Raw genomic sequence first — 15,286 nt, forward strand, 5'->3', positions numbered from 1 at the left:
TATTATGCAACCATCAAAAAAATGAAATCTTTCCATTTGCAATGACATGGATGGAACCAGAGGGTATTATGCTAAGTGAAATAAGTCAGTCAGAGAAAGACAAGTATCATATGATCTCACTGATATGAGGAATTTGAGAAACATGACAGAGAATCATAGAGGAAGGGAGGGAAAAATGAAACAAGATGAAACTGGAGGGGGAGACAAACCATAAGAGACTCTTAATCTCAGGGAACAATCAGAGTTGCTGGAGTGGAGGGTGGGGGAGAGATGGGCTATGGTGAGCACTGTGAATTGTGTAAGACTGATGAATCACTGACCTGTACACCTGAAACAAATAATACATTATGTTTATAAAACAAAACAAAACAAAACACAAATATATGTTATCCAAATCAACTCAATTATCTAACTAAAACTAAATTTCATTTCTGAGAAATTGATGGAAAAAACCAACCATGAGCATCCTAACCATGTGTCCTCATACCTGTTTTTAAATGAGCATCCCCTTAAGAATTTCATCCACTCTTGTGTTTATTTGTTCATTTAATAAATGTCTATTTTGTGTCTTGTCTATGCACTTAGGGACACACAGCCCTTAACACAAGGAAGAATGTGGCAGAGGTGGCTAGTAACCATTACTGTCTGTCCTTTAGTCATGTTGAGTGCATGGCAATGCAAGACAAAGACTGTTTCCCAGCTTCCCTTGCAGTGAGAAGTGCCACGTGACTACATTCTGGTCCAAGGGATGTGACCCTGAGGTTCTGTGTGCAGAGCTATCACTTGGCCTTTATGCATTGGCCTAGGTCTACACAAGTAAATAACTGGCAAAATGGAAGCCATGTGTTTGGAATGGCAGATCAACAAGATAGAACCTGGGACTTTGAGGCTATGGAGGATGACAACAGCTTTGACATATGTATGATGAGACCATTATGTGAAAGAAAGAAACTTCTATCAGCTGAAGTCCCTGTTACTATGGCCTTCATCATGGCAGCCAAACCAGTCACCCAACTGACCCAGAATGGATTTCTGGTGATTGGACATTGTCATAAGATTGGATAGTTGAGATATTTAGGAGCCTTGTAAGTCAAATGGTATACAATGACCATCTCAGTTTATACAAAAGGCCTGAATATAGGAAGGGAATATTAACAATTTCTTCAACTTCTCATTTCCACACATTGAAGGAAGAAAAGACCCAGGGAACTGAAATTCCTTTAGGTGATAGTGGAGAGAGGCACAGATTCTTTTTACTATTTTAGCTAACAAACCTAGAGAAATAAGGTCAACTTTTCGTATTACAGTCGAATTTTTCCAGTTAGCTCAGGGTGTGCAGGCACTTGACATGGATCCAAAGGTTTTAAAATATCCCAAATCTATTTTCCCAATTCCTTCTATATATCTTTGTGAAACCAATTCTGGCCCTGTAAACTTCCTTTCACCAACACACTACCTCTCTCCACATAGTGGGCTTAGGTAAACACACAAGTATATATTTAGATGTGGGTTAAGCATGAAATAGCTTTCACTTCTTAAATAAGGAAAAGAAAAACCTCGATTCATTAGTAAATGGGACATTTTAAATCTGAGTAGACAAAAAGGACCATGTGAAAATGTGCTAAGCTTCCACATAATTAACAAGATGTCACTTTGTGAGAGAATTTTCATAATTAATGAACCAGTTCAATTTGCTCTGCCATTTGACTTTGATTAATATGTCGTGAAGTATTCCCACTGGGACTCTATCCAGTTGGTTTGGGAAGCTCTTATGTCTATATCCTGTGTATGTGCATGGATCAAAATGCTGGCATCCAATACCTGCCTCATTAGGTCAGGGAACAGCCATGTCCACTCAGTGACAATGCCTGAGGTCCTGCAGCAAACCACCACAAGGCCCAGATGGACAAACCCACAAGCAACAAACACAAAATGCAAGCCAAAACTATTGGGAGAAGTGATTTGATCATTTGCCTATTTTATGGGGTCTTAAAAGGAGAATTTACGTAATTAAACTTTTATTCCTAATTCTGCCGTGGACTGGCAGACCGAGTGAAATGACCTTACTATCATCTTTACACCATATGATTAAAATTTGCTTCATTGCAAATTTGGTTTATGGGAATAAATTATTTATATGACAAGCTGTAGCAATCAGTGTCTGGTCAGTGCATTTTTCTGTTTAGAAACTACTATTGGCATTTCAAAAAAGGAATTTAATACAGAGAATTTGTAGTACATATGAGAGGATGGAGGTGTAAAAACGGGGAGATTAGTAACTGCAGGAAGCCACCATCTTCTTGGACTTGAAGAAACCAAGGGGAACATGCTGGACTCTCCCCTTAGGCTGGCTGAACCACAAAAGTTGTTGCTGTAAGACTGAGCTGTCTGAGGGCGCCTGGGTGGCTCGGATGGTTAAGCGTCTGCCTTCAGCTTAGGTCATGATCCCAGAGTCCTGGGATCGAGTCCCGCGTCGGGCTCCCTGCTCCTTGGGAGACTGCCTCTCCCTCTGCCTCTCTCTCTCTCTCTCTCTCTGTGTCTTTCATGAATAAATAAATAAAATCTTAAAAAAAAAAAAAAAAAGACTGAGCTGTCTGAGCAGAAGCTCAGAAGCCACACTTGCCAGCCTGCTGCTGGGGCTAACCATTGCCAGAGGCAACCTAGAAGGTGAAAAAATAGCACCTTCTTCACTCCCACCTTTCAGTTTGCTATTGGTGCCTCCCATTGGTGGAACCCAATGGAAGGCTGGTTGGCAAGGGATATGTAGTTTCCGGGCTTTCTGCCCCAGGGTCAGAGAGCAAGATAAAGAAGGGAGGGTGTTGTGGAGTTGAGAACTAAGAGACTCTAGTCAGCATCCAGTTTCCAAGGACATATCCTATGTAGATTTTTAAAATCATTTTGTATTTTAAAATCATGGTAAGTGTACTCTTTAATCCCCATCCTCTATTTTCCCCTTCCTCCCTACCCACCTCCCCTCTGGTAACCATCAGTTTGTTCCCTATAGTTAAAAGTCTCTTTCTTGGTTTGTCTGTCTCCCTCTTTTTTCCTTCTTGCTCTTTTTGTTTCTTAAATTCCACGTATGAGTGAAATCATATGGTATTTGTCTTTTTCTGACTGACTTATTTCACTCAGCATAATACCTGTAGGTCCATCCACATCATTGCAAATGGCAAGATTTCATTCCTTTTTATGGCTGAATAAAAGTTATATATATAAAATCTCTTCTTTATCCATTCAACTATTGATGGACACTTGGGCTATTTCCATAATTTGGCTATTGTAGATAATGCAGCTATAAACATAGGGGTGCATATATCCCTTTAAATTAGTGTTTTTGTATTGCTTGGGTAAATACCCAGTAGTGTGATTCCTGGATCATAGGGTAGTTCAATTTTAAATTTTTTTGAGGAAACTCCATGCTGTTTTCCATATCCTATACAGATTTAAAGTAGTTGCACAGTACTTGATTAAGTTAATAAATGAGATAACATTTTATTATTAGCCAAGATATCACATCTTTAAGTCCATCTCTATGAAATTATATAAAATTATAATCTAGCATATACATACAATTCTGAAGTTGTATGGATGCTAGTGGATATATATTTAAAATTTTCATGTTAATATGTATTCACATAGTTATCCAATTGGCTTTATTGGTAAGAAATAAGACTGAAACTATCATTTACATTTTTGCCTTGACCATGCCAATCTTGTCTTTCTACAATGACCAAAAAGGATCACATTTAAACAGAAAAGGTAGTGAAGAAATTAGATGAAACTTGGTTTACACCTTATATAACTCCCATTGCAGGTAAGAACCCAGGTGGCCTCTTCCCTGGGCAGACAGCTATAACCTCAAAGGCAACCCCAGCCCCACAGTACGTTAGAGAGATGTACAATGCTATAGGGACCCATTGCCTCCTGGTGGGCTTCTGGTGGTCAAAGCAAGTCAAGGACATTTGAGGGAACAGACAAGCTTTTGCCCTCTTTGTGGCCCAGTGGTGTTAGATAGGAGAGCCATTAATAAAAAGGAAAAAAAAAGAAGCGCTTGTTGGTCTTGGTGGCATTGTTGAAACAGGACTGAGTAATTTTCTGTTATGAATTCATTCCTAATCTCTTCATGTGGGTCTGGGAAATGTGTCTGGAGGGCATTTTCCTCCCTGGTTGGAGGTGACTTATCAGATTGTCAATTACTGTCATTACAAGCCCAATCACATAGCTGGGAGACCGAGGTGATTGTTCACTCCTAAGCAGCATGGGACAAGCGGGAGCAGTTGAGACCACACTGAGAGGCCAGGGAACTGCAGACAAGTAATCTGCTGGGGAAAAAGCCCCCTTTGATCTTCATACCAGACAGCAATTTCAGCAGAAGCAGAGTCGAGTTGGTATTTTTTTTTTATTGCAGTGGGACCGGCACTACCGACTTGCCTGAGTGGGGGTTGCCGGGAGGAAGTAAAGTTGATCTTTAGCTTACCTGCATCTTAAGCAGCGCAACGAAAAAGCTTCATGATTTTCTTAAATAGAAATGGTCTAAATATTTAATAAAGGCAAATAATTTGTTACTCGATGTTTTGAATCATGTGGCCAATTTCAGCTCATTTGTAATATTGGATGCTTGCCTGGCAACTTAAGTCTGGTAATGGCTACTTTCTTTTTAGTCCTTATGGTGGACTGCAAAAATTCAATCATTTTCATTAAATTTCAGTACAGTGCTTGCCTTCAGATTTCCCTGAAAGCATCCATGGTCAGCCTCCAGGGAGAAAACAGATCTGTATGTGTACTCTCAGAAATGCTTCTGTGTTATTGTTATGCCAATTTGAAAGACCAGAAAGGCTGTTTATATAGAGAGTGGTCCAAGGAAGGAAGTGGGTTTGGACAAAGGGCATTTGCTCGTGTCTTTTGTGCTGGTTACAAGACAAGCATCTCATCACAAGGCACTCTGACATGGTCAGAATCTGCAGATGACTCAGTTCCTTTGGAAAAGTTTAACAGAAGCTGCAAGAGGACCCGTCTGTGAATCTTCCTGGTTAAGCACTAACTGAGTTCATCACAATTTACTAGTTTTGGAATCATGGTCTTCTTTTGAACTAAATAAGTTATGGTTTCTCTAACTGGACAGGTTGTAGGGTGTTTATGATAGCCACTGTTATTTTGATCTTCAGCATGCACCTTCAGGTTCTCACTAAACAAATATTGAACGAATGAACAAAATGAATTTTTGCTTATGGCTATTGATTTCCTGGTAGAACTCCCTTTTTTCTAGTGTCTACAGGAAATGTCTTCCTCGCTTGTGTGTGTGTCTGCCAGGCTTGCCAGTTCTAAGTCGGCCACGGGAGGGGTTGTGTTCACAGGAACATACCATGTGACATGTCAGGCAGATCAAAGCAGGGATTTCAGGGCTGACTACAAGGGGAAATGGTTAGTAATTAATAAAAGGATGTGGAATTGGTCATGTTGACTGAAAGAGCCCAGAACCTTGGCGAAATGTTTCCAGAGGCTGCCAAGATAAAAAGGGTGGCTGGGCTGAGTTATGTATGGGTGAAACTTGCAGGTGTTAATGCCCCTGGGTGAGGGGAGCAGAGGAAGAAGTTTACTTTCACCCAGGCCATGGGCTCACAGATTATAAGAGCCTCTTCAGCTTTGGCCTTAGTTTTAGTTTGTTTTTAAATGGAGATTTTAGGGGCCATAGGGTACGTACAAAAATGTGATAATGATGTTAAATTCTGAGAGTCAAGCTGTGGTTTCTCATTGGCCGTATCTGGCTTTTCAATGTTTCAAGTCAGTATGTTTTGTTTCCAGATTTAGTATCAAAGCAACTTTTCCCTTGCACTTGTTCAACAACCCTCCCACCCCGTGTGCAGTCTAACGCATTGATGAAACCAAATAAAGCCCTGCATGAGTCTGCTGGCTTTTCACCATAGCTGTAGCCACTGTATACTTTTTTGGTGGCTTGGTGGTGAGAAGTAGAATGTGGGAAGGGGAGGCGACCCAGATAATGGACGTTGGGAAAGAATGTATTAGAGGTGGGTCCCATCTTAGCAAGGGACTGGTGAGTATGCCTAGGCGGGTCTCAGCTGACAAGGCTGAGAGCTGCGAAAGTTCTGGATGCAGCTCTCTCTCTCTGTCTCTCTCTGTGTGTGTGTGTGTTCTTGGGAGTTGGCAAATCATGGAAACTCCAAAGAAAATTTCCACTGATTGTCTGAGACTTGTGAGCTTATCAATTGCCTCATTGAGTTTTTAAGCCATTTTCCCAAGGGAGTGATGATGTTTGATCCCTTTTGCAATCTTTGCAGATATCTCAGGGCATGAGGTCCCTGCAAGGAATAGATACCAAGTGGCAGTGCAGTGTCTTAACTTCTGAATGATTTTTTTCCCCTTATTCTTTGCCCTCCTTCAGGTCTCTTCCAGCTCCTGCCAATTCTGCTCCAAAAAGACCAATGCCATGGACAACATGAATAGTTGGGAAAGAGTTGGGGGGCAGTGTTGGACTTGGCTGATTCATCTTCAGTGGTTTAGAGTGGAATGGAGTTCCCAACCTTGCAGCAGACTTCAACTTTATGGGTAATCTTGTATGTCAAGAATGGTTTGAGGTAAATATGACAGATGGTTAAATAATAAGCAATTACGGGCATTGGGGACAAGGATGTTGGTAAATTTCTCTTTACTCATCTGTAATTTCAAAACACAAAAATGTCTGTTGAGGGACTGGAAGGTGGATGTGGAGAGTGGTAAGAAATGACACCCAAATGTATGCTGGGTGCCTTTAGGTCTTTACAAAGAAATATCCACATCTCCTGTGCGGGCTACAGGGGATCATTTATCATTTTCCACAGAATGCCACATAGTAACACCCTAAAACTCAGTGGATGAAAACTATAAGTAATTGTGATTGCTCGTGTATCTGCAGACATGGCTGGTTGGCTAGGATGGCCCTGCTCCAGCATCTTTCATTCTCCTCTGGGGATGGGAGGATAACCACTGGGTAAACTGAGGCATGTTCTTCCCAGTGATGGTGGAGGTGAAAACGGAAAACAGAAATGCATGAGGCTGCTCAGACTTAGGCTTGGAAGCAGTGCCCTTGCCTTCCACCCACATGCCATGGCCAGTGCAAGTCACATGGCTGAGCCCAAAGTCAATAGGCAAGAAAATACAGTCTGGTCATGACAAGCCTGGGCAGGGGTGTGAATGCAGAGAGACAGGTTAAAATTTGGCCAGTTGTAACACAGAGAGAGAGAGAAAGGGAGGGAGACTCCCTTCTCCATACAAAATAATATCTCTATAAATATAATTTATAATATAATGATTCCATCTATATATGAGTCTATATCATATGTATATGTGATTCTAGCGAGAATGTTCATATCTGGCTTTCCCAGAGTTCTTTTTCGTTCTCTCACTCTGATATGGTTGAGGTGTTTGTGGAATAGGCTCTCCCTTGGAAAAGAAACAATATCCTAAACAATATCATCTGTGATTTTATTTTCAATTCCCCAGCTATTGGCATGTCCCAGCCATCTTCCTGGTTGGGAGCCTCAGTGGTTTTCAGGAGCAGTCCCCCTAGGTTGATCTGGAAGAGCTGGGCTATGTTTCAGCCAGAGATGAGAATCTTTCTCTGAAAGTCTTAGAAGTAAGGACATTTTGTTTCCAGATAGGAAATAGTACTACATCTGCGCCAGCCATCTCTATCCCCACCTGCTCCTTGAGGTCCTCCCAGCAGGGGTGTGGCTGTCTGCTGCTCTCGTTGCCTAGGACCCCCTCACCCAACCTGGTAGCATGCAACAGGAGGCCACTGGATGCACCATGAGAGCAGTATGTGGCAGCCAACATGGTCTGTCCTCTTCTGTATCAACTGGGCAATGTCCTTATAATGTAGGGAAAACATTGCACTTCACAGCAGTTTGTTGGCTCTCAGTAAATATTAAGGAATGGAGAGGCACTTTTCAAAGCACTAGGAAAACTCTCTGCGGGTGGAGAGGGCAAAGAACCAGTGCCCACAGGAGAATCAGAGAGTGTTGATGGCAGGGAGGTGTGCTGATGTGGCAGCAGGTGAGTAGGAGCCATTTCAGATGGGGTGGTGGGGAGGGAGGGAGGGATAGCTTCTCTGAGGGGATGACGTTTATTTTTTAATTTTTAATTTTTGTTGTTTTATTTAATTCCAGTACAGTTAACATGCAGTGTTATATTAGTTTCAGGTGTACACTATAGTGATTCAACACTTCCATACATCACCAGGTGCTCATCACAAGTGCGCTCCCGAATCCCCATCACCTATTTCCCCCTGCCCTCCCAGCCCCCTCCTCTCTGATAACCATCAGTTTGCTTCCTATAGTTAAGAGTCAGTTTCTTGGCTTGTCTCTCTCTCAAGGAGATGCCATTTAAATTTAGTTCATATAAAGACCTGGGGGAAGAGATTTCCAGGTAGTGAGACCTGCAGGTGTAAACATTCCAAGGGAGTAACAATCAACCCTAAAATCTCCAACTTCCAAAGACAACCTTCTCTGATGCACCCATACCATCTGGTCTTTTCAAAGGAAATATTCTTTTTACTTTTAAATTTAATTTAATTTTATTATGTTATGTTAGTCACCATACAATACATCATTAGTTTTTGATGTAGTGATCCATGATTCATTGTCTTTCAAAATTCTTTCAGAGCACATGAATGCTCTAGGGCCTACTTCCAATGGGACTGGTTATTTATTTATTTATTATTTTAAATAGATTTTATTTTTTAGAGGAGTTTAGGTTCATAGAAAAATTGAGCAGAAGGTACAGAGATTTCCCATATGCCCTCTGGCTTCTCCCACCTTCCCCTTCATGAATAGCCTCCCCCATTAGCAATATCCCTCATCAGAGTGGCACATTTGTTCCAGTTGGTGAGGCTACATTGACACACCATTATCACCCAGAGTCCATAGTTCACCTTAGGGCTCATCCTTGGTGGTGTGAATTCTATGGGGTTTGGACAAATGTATAATGACATACTCTGGATATGGAGTAGTTTCACAGCCCTAAAAATCCTCTGGTTGGTTATTTTCAAGTACAATGAAACCTCACAGATGTCATTTATGTAGCAAAAGAAGAACAAAGGAAAGCGGCAAGTACAGCTTTTTTTTTTTCCTCATTCTTTAAGATTGTAAAGGTCTTTGACGCGTGGAAGGCAGGCTTTTATTAACTAGGCATTTGTATCATAAACATAATTCCCAGACAAGCAGGAAAGTCCCAGAATTCTGAGTCACTGATGTTTGAATAGATGTTTTGTAAGGCCAAGCATTTGCTTTTACAAATAAAGCATTGATGAACTAAACAGTTGCTTAAAATGAACTGGGCAAGTTTTATAATGTGCACTTGGCCTTCAGAAGACAGTGCTGTGATTTATAACAATTTTCCCCTCTTTAATCTGCATTTGCATTACAAGAAAATCTCTCTCTTTTTTTTGCTGCTGGTCTTAGTCAATGCCCAGTGTGAAGGAGACCTGTATCTGCAAATTATAAAAATTTCATGTGGAAAAACAACAGAGTCACCTGATAGATGCTAAATATCAGCTCTTGGTTTGCGGGATATGCAGCTGCAGTGGTGTCTTCTCTTGTGGTGGGACTTATAAGAAAATGAGAAAGGATTCTGTTTGTGAAACACAATTTTGTCAGGAGTATGGTCAGGATGGTTATTCCAGGTTGCTGCTAACACAGCTGGGATGTTTTAATGCATTTTGTGCACTTCAATAATAGAAAGGTGTAGAAATAGAACTGGAAAGAGTTCAGAGAGGGGCAGATAATCAGGTATGTGAGGCTCCAGGCTATGATTTATACTTACAAGACCTAATACCTCATGAGGATTTTGCTTTACCACATTACCAAGGGAATGTGAGTCCAAAAAAGAGGGCAATTTAGCTTGATATAAAGGGCTGGAGTTGGGTTGGAGACTCAGTGGGTAGAAGTGGGGGAGATAGCAGAGCCTCTTTGTGGAACTAAGGTCATAAAATTTCAAATTAAAATACCCACATCATGGGCTTAAATACCTCTTTCCCCCACTGCCTTGCCCCCTGCCCAAACTTCCCATTTTCTTAACCATTCCAAACAGATAATTCTTTGACTCAAACTGTCCATTTGGGCAAAGAAGTCCACTCCAAGAGACCCCCATTATGTAGAGGAGGGGCTCCAGCTGTCTGTCCCAGGAGGCCGGGGAGGAAAAGAACCATGGGCTGTACATGTGGGCATAGCTCCTTTCGCAATGAGGAATCTCTGACTCCTTTTCTGTTGTTTGATGGGACTGAATTAACTCTCCACCCTTGAATCTGTAGGTCCAAGAGTGGGTCTTAAGCACATCTGCTCTCACTTGATGCAGGACCTCTCTATAATAGTAATAGTGACTGACAGTCCCTTGCCTCTTGTTTGAGGGCTTCTGGTGATGGGTAAGCCAATGTTTCATGAGTCAGCTCGTTTTTAAAAAATTTTTTTAAATTGTTATCACGATACATTATATCATTAGTTTTTGATGTAGTGTTCCATGATTCATTGTTTGTGCATAACACCCAGTGCTCCACGCAGTACGTGCCCTCTTTAATACCCATCACCAGGCTAACCCATCCCCCCACCCTCCCTCCCCTCTAGAACCCTCAGTTTGTTTCTCAGGGTCCATCATCTCTCATGGTTCGTCTCCCCCTCCGGTTTCCCCCCCTTCATTCTTCCCCTCCTGCTATCTTCCTCTTCTTTTTTTTTTTTTTCTTAACATATATTGCATTATTTGTTTCAGAGGTACAGATCTGTGATTCAACAGTCTTGCAAAATTCGCAGCGCTCACCATAGCACATACCCTCCCCAATGTCTATCACCCAGCCACCCCATCCCTCCCACCCCACCCCCACTCCAGCAACCCTCAGTTTGTTTCCTGAGATTAAGAATTCCTCATATCAGTGAGGTCATAGGATACATGTCTTTCTCTGATTGACTTATTTCACTCAGCATAACACCCTCCAGTTCCATCCACGTCGTTGCAAATGGCAAGCTCTCATTCCTTTTGATGGCTGCATAATATTCCATTGTGTATATATACCACACCTTCTTTATCCATTCATCTGTCAATGGACATCTTGGCTCTTTCCACAGTTTGGCTATTGTGGACATTGCTGCTATAAACATCGGGGTGCACGTACCCTTTCGGATCCCTACATTTGTATCTTTGTGGTAAATACCCAGTAGTGCAATTGCTGGATCGTAGGGTAGCTCTATTTTCAATTTTTTGAGGAACCTCCATACTGTTTTCCAGAGTGGTTGCACCAGCTTTCATTCCCACCAACCGTGTAGGAGGGTTCCCCTTTCTCCACATCCCGGCCAACATCTGTCGTTTCTTGACTTGTTAATTTTAGCCATTTAGCTCATTTTTGCTCTCGGTCCAGTATATACAAGCATGGCAGTCCAGTGTAATCACCTGGCGAATTTTACAAAATCTTTACTGCCTGGGGCCCACCCTCAGTGACTATGATAGAATTGTTCTGGGGAGGGTGTTGGCATCACTATTATTTATTTATTTTTTAAAAATTTTATTTTATTTTATTTTTTTGAAAATTTTGTTTGTTTATGAGAGAGAGAGAGAGCACATGAGAGAGGGGAGGGTCAGAGGGAGAAGCAGACTCCCTGCCAAGCAGGGAGCCCGATGCTGGACTCCAGGATCATGACCTGAGCTGAAGGCAGTCGCTTAACCAACTGAGCCACCCAGGCACCCTATTTTATTATATTATGTTATGTTAGTCACCATACAGTACATCATTATTTTTTGATATAGTTTTCCATGATTCATTGTTTTTGTATAACACCCAGTGCTCCATGCAATACGTGCCCTCCTTAACACCCGTCACTGGGCTAACCCATCCCCCCACCTCCCTCCCCTCTAAAACCCTCAGTTTGTTTCCCAGAGTCCATAGTCTCTCATGGTTCATCTCCCCCTCTGATTTCGCCCCCTTCATTTTAAAATGCTTCACGTAATGCCAATAGGCAACTGAGGTTGAGAGCATGAATGCTGTCCTCTGTCATTTCCTCTTTGACATGACAGTCTTTGAGACATAGGAAGCTGATAACCCTCCCCTCAGTCGACATCACTTCCCTAAGGCTTTCTCGTCTCCAGCTGAAGTCACTCATTTTTTTCAAAGTTACTCCTGTGATGTGGTTTTATTTCCTCACTATCCTGATCATAAGCTACATTGTCTGGATGCCACTTACAGTGTGTGTCTTTTCCTGCTTTTGTTTCATTGTGAGCTTGCTGTCAACTAAATCCCCTCAATTTTCTCTTGTAAAAGGCTTACAGCTTAGTGGAGGAGACTAGCATGCCAGCCCCATCCTGTAATTATAAAATTTATTTCTAAAGTCTAAATGCAGGAATTTTCTTGACTCTTACCAAATTCAGTTTTGTTGGGTTACCTATTTAATCTTGTCCTCCAAAATTACTGGTAAGTATCACCTGTTTGGTAAGGCATCTGTTTATTTTTACCAATGTTATTAATAGCAGGAACAATAATAGACTCTACTTATTGACTGTGAGCACTTTATTGACTGTAAACACTTATTGAATGGAAACACTACCAGAATGGATCAAAAGAATCAAAGTAGAGCCCTAGCTTCTATGGGATCACCCACTAAGTGTTTTTATGGAAAAGGAAGAATGCTCAGGGGCAGAAACAAGAGCCCAGAGGATGGAACTAAGAGGCACTAACTGGGTAAGTAATGGGTCCTAGAAAGAACATTACAACATCTATGCAGCTGGAGCGTGGGACTGCTTTGGACCTTTGTTGACTGTGTGCCTCCTGTCTCTCTTGTTTTGAATGGAAGCATCTATTGTGGGTATTCTGTGTGTGGAGTGTGTGTGTGTGTGTGTGGGGGGGTCTCTATAGTCCACAGTATTCAGATGGTGATGAACAGTACTCTATGAGTTGTGAATGAAGAGTCACACACAGGGAGCTTCAGTTACACTTGGACATGACTTAGAGGGATGAGGCATTTGGCAGATCTGAAAGGGGGAGTATATTTTGCATGGGTGAGGGATGCAAATAATATTTGCCCAGAGGCAGATTGAATCTGGGCTCTATAACTGACCAATAGAATATGGTGAAGGAACACTGTGCCAGTTTTCAGGCCAAAGCTTTAACAAACTGGCAGCTTCTACCTCCTACCTCTGGAGATGCTTACTCTTGGAATCTAAGCCATCATGTCGAGAGGAAGCCCAAGCTGCCCCCGGAGAGGCTCTTGTGGAGAAGACCCATCAGCCAGAACATTTGGCAGCCTTGTGAGAGAGTCGCCTTGGCAGAACTTCCCCAGCTTACCCCAGGAGGGGCAGCGATGAGCTCTCCCTGCTGAAACCTGCTCAAAACCAGATTCATTTATTTTTTTTTTTAATTTTTTATTGTTATGTTAATCACCATATATTACATCATTAGTTTTTGGTGCAGTGTTCCATGATTCATTGTTTGTTCATAACACCCAGTGCTCCATGCAGAACGTGCCCTCCTCAATACCCATCACCAGGCTAACCCATCCCCCCACCCCCCTCCCCTCTAGAACGCTCAGTTTGTTTTTCAGAGTCCATCATCTCTCATTGTTCGTCTCCCCCTCTGACATACTCCCCTTTTCTTCCTCTCCTGTTATCTTCTTCTTTTTCTTTTTTCTTAAAATATGTTGCGTTATTTGTTTCAGAAGTACAGATCTGTGATTCAACAGTCTTGCACAATTCACAGCGCTCACCGTAGCACATACCCTCCCCAATATCTATCACCCAGCCACCCCATCCCTCCCACCCCCAACCACTCCAGTAACACTCAGTTTCTTTCCTGAGATTAAGAATTCCTCATATCAGTGAGGTCATGTGATACATGTCTTTCTCTGATTGACTTATTTCACTCAGCATAACACCCTCCAGTTCCATCCACGTCGTTGCAAATGGCAAGATCTCATTCCTTTTGATGGCTGCATAATATTCCATTGTGTATATATACCACTTCTTCTTTATCCATTCATCTGTTGATGGGCATCTTGGCTCTTTCCACAGTTTGGCTATGGTGGACATTGCTGCTATAAACATTGGGGTACACGTACCCCTTTGGGTCCCTACATTTGTATCTTTGTGGTAAATACCCAGTAGTGCAATTGCTGGATCGAACGGTAGCTCTAATTTCAACTGTTTGAGGAACCTCCATACTGTTTTCCAGAGGGGTTGCACCAGCTTGCATTCCCACCAACAGTGTAGGAGGGTTCCCCTTTCTCCACATCCCCGCCAACATCTGTCGTTCCCTGACTTGTTAATTTTAGCCATTCTGACGGGTGTGAGGTGGTATCTCATTGAGGTTTTGATTTGGATTTCCCTGATGCCAAGCGATGTTGAGCACTTTTTCATGTGCCTGTTGGCCATTTGGATGTCTTCTTTGGAGAAATGTCTGTTCATGTCTTCTGCCCATTTCTTGATTGGATTATTTGTTCTTTGGGTGTTGAGTTTGATAAGTTCTTTATAGATTTTGGATATTAGCCCTTTATCTGATATGTCATTTGCAAATATTTTCTCCCATTCTGTCGGTTGTCTTTTGGTTTTGTGGACTGTTTCTTTTGCTGTGCAGAAGCTTTTTATCTTGATGAAATCCCAATAGTTCATTTTTGCCCTGGCTTCCCGTGCCTTTGGCGATGTTTCTAGGAAGAAGTTGCTGCGGCTAAGGTCGAAAAGGTTGCTACCTGTGTTCTCCTTTAGGATTTGGATGGACTCCTGTCTCACGTTTAGGTCTTTCAACCATTTGGAGTCTATTTTTGTGTGTGGTGTAAGGAAATGGTCCAGTTTCATTCTTCTGCATGTGGCTGTCCAATTTTCCCAACACCATTTGTTGAAGAGACTGTCTTTTTGCCATTGGACATTCTTTCCTGCTTTGTCAAAAATAAGTTGACCATAGAGTTGAGGGTCCATTTCTGGGCTCTCAATTCTGTTCCATTGATCTATGTGTCTGTTTTTGTGCCAGTACCATACTGTCTTGATGATGACAGCTTTGTAATAGAGCTGGAAGTCTGGAATTGTGATGCCGCCAGCTTTGCTTTTCTTTTTCAGTATTCCTCTGGCTATTCTGGGTCTCTTCTGGTTCCATACAAATTTTAGGATTATTTGTTCCATTTCTTTGAAAAAAGTGGATGGTATTTTGATGGGGATTGCATTGAATGTGTAGATTGCTCTAGGTAGCATTGACATCTTCACAATGTTGATTCTCCCAAACCATGATCATGGACGTTTTTCCATTTCTTTGTGTCTTCTTCAATTTCTT

The sequence above is a fragment of the Eumetopias jubatus genome, unplaced genomic scaffold (assembly GCF_037043125.1).
Source record: "Eumetopias jubatus isolate StellerSeaLion01/CBP00866 unplaced genomic scaffold, mEumJub1_p1.0 scaffold_1, whole genome shotgun sequence".
In the NCBI taxonomy this organism is placed as follows: Eukaryota; Metazoa; Chordata; class Mammalia; order Carnivora; family Otariidae; genus Eumetopias; species Eumetopias jubatus.